Below are 4,198 nucleotides of genomic sequence, written 5' to 3'. Positions count from 1 at the left end.
TCTCTCTCCACATCTGTGTTCTCTCTCCTTTAGACTGCTATTGTTTCACTGGCTGATTGGATGATGGTGACAGGAATGTAACGGATCCATCACACACCAAGGAAAAATGTTTGCAACCCCATTTAAGTTATCTGCTCTTACTCTGGCACTCATTTTCTCAATACATCAAGTGATATAAGAGCAATTTGTTCTGAACTCAGCTCCTTGCCTTAGTTTTGACTTTTAATTTTGTATGTGAATCTTTTATGGACAATGTGGGGTGTTGAACAAAACAAAAGGTTTTCTCTTTAAAGCATTATTTCATGTATGAGAGAAGAATGGGTTTTGCCCTATGATTTTGGTATGAAACATGGGTGTGGAAAGAGTTGGTGTAAGCAGCCACTGCACATGACTGAACCCTGGAAGAACATCCTGTGTCATGGGCAGGATATGCCATGCTCCTTTTTTATTTTACTGAACTGTGAAATCTGGACAGCCAGATACAATCAAGGTGTGATTTCCCACACAACAGACGGATCTGTGAAATGTCTGCCAAGTTGTGATTCCTCCTTTCACTGTCAAAAGCACACCAGCTAAGAGCTGTACCTGGCACCCCTGCAAGGCTGCAGGGTGCAGGGAGATGAGGAGCTGGGTTTCCAACATCCTCTTCAAGCGTGTAACCCCAGTGATACAAAACAGTGACTTCTAACTTTGGAATTGTTTGCACTTACCCTTTCTTCTGAGATGATTTCCATTCAGATTTGACTGAGATTCTGAATTATGAAGAGATACCAAATCAAATTTTATCTGTTAAATTTTATTTCTTTGGATTTGAACATCTGGTGACTTTCAGAGAATAACAACACATTTATTAATTCTGTTCACTAACTAACCAAGCCTATATATTTTTGTGTGATTTCACTTTTAGAAAAAAATCAATAAATTAGGTTCTAATCTACATGGGAAGCAGAAAAACAAAATCTCCTGAGTAAATTGGGAGCATGGGGACCATGGGAGAGGCTTTAATGGGAGAGGAGTGATGGGGGGGGTGCAGAGAAAAAATGTATAGCTCAATAAAATCAGTAAAAATCCCAGAAAAAAAATGATTGTGGAAACTTGTTTCAAGAACATCCAAGCCATGTGGGTGACTCCTGCTAGAACAAGAGAATGGATGTTGAAGCCCCTACCCAGGATTTTGTTTTTCTGGCCATTGTCTCTCATCACCTCCTCTGCCTGCCTCCAGAAGCCTACTGCACTCCTGAGTTAAAGATAGACAATTGCCCTAAATTTTTTCAAGAAGGAAGATCATAATTAAATCCAATACCTTCCAATCAGCAATCAACTCACTGCCTGAATACTGGCCTGTGAGTGGTGAGCAGCCAGGACCAGGGCACATAACATTAACCCCCTTTCAGCAAGCCACAGTTCTCAAAGGTTCCACCAGCTTCCCACAGCACCAGAGGAGGGCAATGAGCACACACTTTTGTGACAGACACGTTCTATTTATAGAGGTGATTTTCTCTGTATTGATTCTACTTTTACTACCTAATTTGCTTACTTCTGAAAATTATTTGCAGGTTTTGTCAGGCATGCTGCCTATATATTGGTTGTCAGACATGCTGCCTATGTATTGGTTGTGAGGCACGCTGCCTATGTATTGGTTGTCAGGCACGCTGCCTATGTATTGGTTACGTGTCAAATTGGTGCACAGATTATTGAATTTCAAACAAAATTTTCATGACCCTAAAGTTAAATTCTCCCTATTTAGTCAGTCATTGTCAGATATGGGCATTTCCTTTCCATTCTATTGTAAGATATTACATATGGTAAAATAGATAACCACCTATTTAGAAATAAAAAAATACCTTATCTAGTTACTCTTCTGCTTTCTGACAAATTAAGATTTTTTTAAAAAAAATTAATATCTTTTAATTTGAAGGCAAATAAATACTTGGTACATTTCTTGATGTAGATTCATTCAACCAAGCATGAAAAACAAATAACCTATTTGGGAGAGTTTAATTTAGCTTTTTGAGACATAATAGCTGTAGATGGTTAAAGAATACAATGTACAATTCTAAATATATGTTTCAGAAAATATGCCTTTTTTGTATCACCCAGGTTTTATTTTTATAGTTGCATTCAATTATGGGCTAGAAATGCTTGGACAAAATTGCTTATAGCCTATAAATATACAAGATTTTCCCATCATTATTCTCCAAAATAATACAGTATAAAAACTAATTCCATTGCAAAGAGAACTTTCTGTGATGAGAGTTTAGGACAACTCCCACTGAACATCCAGGAGCAAATGGTTAGCTCTGCAACAAACAAAGAAGTCACATTATACAAACCCACTGGGCTGTATTTAGAAATATAAATGATATGCCTATACCTACACTTAAATACATATATGTATAAATGTATGCATCTAATAATAATGAAAAGAAGAAGTCACATATTTGAAAGAAGGCAAGCAGGGGTTCATGGAAAGGTTTGGAGGGAGAAAAGGGAAGGAAAATCGATGTAATTATATTATAACCTCAGAAATAAAAAAATAATAAAAATCAAATTCTGCAGTAGGTACATTGCTTTTGCTCTTGTAACAATTGCAAGATAATGCTAAACGTAAAGATGGTTGGGTCAGGGATGTATGCACACACTATGGTATTTTATATGAAGACAACATTGCATGTGAATTTGGGTTACTGTCACTGTCCCAGAATTTTATTTTTACCCTATGGATACAAAAGCACAAACTATATGCAATAGTCATCACAGTAAAACTAGTTAAGAAATTCATCTTCTTACAGTTTCCACCACAAATGTATTTATTTGTTTGTTGTAGTGGGCACCCACCAATTCTTCTGGCAGCTTTCAAGTGTAGCAATGCAGTGTTAACTATAGCTCCACGTTCCACATTAGGTCAGAAAACATGCTTGCCTTATAGTTGCAAGTTCAGACACCTTGGCCAATGGCTGCCTGACCCCTTCTCTGGTCCCCAGATACCCACGTCTCTACTCTCTGCATCTATGAGCTCTACAGCTTAGATTTTACATAAGACCATCACAGGGCTCTTAGGAGAAGGAGAGGAGACTAGAGCTCTTTTTCTATTGTAAGAAGTGACAACATGAAGGTAGGTACTCATCCGTGGTCCCTCAGAAAAACCCAATTGACTCTGTTCTTGATGTTGACATTCTTTTTTATCTTCCTAATTTTTTATTAATTAAATTTATTTATTTATTGTATATCCCAACCACAATTTCCCCTCCCTCCTCTCCTCCTCTTTGCTCCCCTTTGCTCCCCTTTGCTCCCCCTCTCCATCCACTCCTCCTCTCTTTCTCTTTAGAAATGTACGGGCCTCCGATGGATATCAACAAAACATGGTATATCCATTTGAGGTAGGACTAAGCTTCTCTCTTTATATAAAGGCAGTGATATTGACATTCTTTGCCTTCAAAACTATGAGAAATAATTTCCTGGTATTTGAGCCACTCACTATGAATTTTTTTAAATGACTTGGATAGCTCTACTTTTAAATTTTTTCATTTGACAAGTGGACCAGAAATGGAACAGTTCTCTGGGCAGATCATGACTGTGACTACACGAACTACACATGAAATAAATTATATGTATTAGTATATGTATGAACATACACAAAGACATGTATGTTTAGACTCAAAAGTCACGGCAAGCTGAATTTAAGGTAATAGTGTTGTAGCAAAGTCAACGCCCTCCTTTTGATTTTGTAGTGCTTAGGAAATATGTTAGCAATGGTAAAAGCTGGGTACTGGGTTTAGAAAAATTCAGTGTACTACTTTGCAACTTCCTGACAGTGTATAATGTAATAATTACAAAAATTAATTTTAAAGAAAGGTAGGTTAGGAAGAAAAGTCGGTATGTTCGAGGGTTTGTAGGGGATATTTCTGGGTAGCAAGTTCTGCTGTCATTGCAGGAGGACATAGTGCCCCCTGAGTTACAGCATCTTTAACCAACAAGGTGGCATTGAGAGGTAATGAGTCAAAATATACATTGACCTCATTAATTCCCCCCATATTTACCACACGTTACAGATGATATCAATAGTCCTTTAATTCTTGCTTTGTTTTGATGGAATTGTAAAACTGCTTTTGCTCCAGCCCCTACTTTCCAACACTGATATACATTAAATAGTATTACATATAAATTTTAAGTTGTTATATAAAATGTAACTTTTATT

This window comes from Microtus ochrogaster, chromosome 2 (genome assembly GCF_000317375.1).
Source record: "Microtus ochrogaster isolate Prairie Vole_2 chromosome 2, MicOch1.0, whole genome shotgun sequence".
Lineage (NCBI taxonomy): Eukaryota > Metazoa > Chordata > Mammalia > Rodentia > Cricetidae > Microtus > Microtus ochrogaster.
This window is presented reverse-complemented; position numbering follows the sequence as displayed.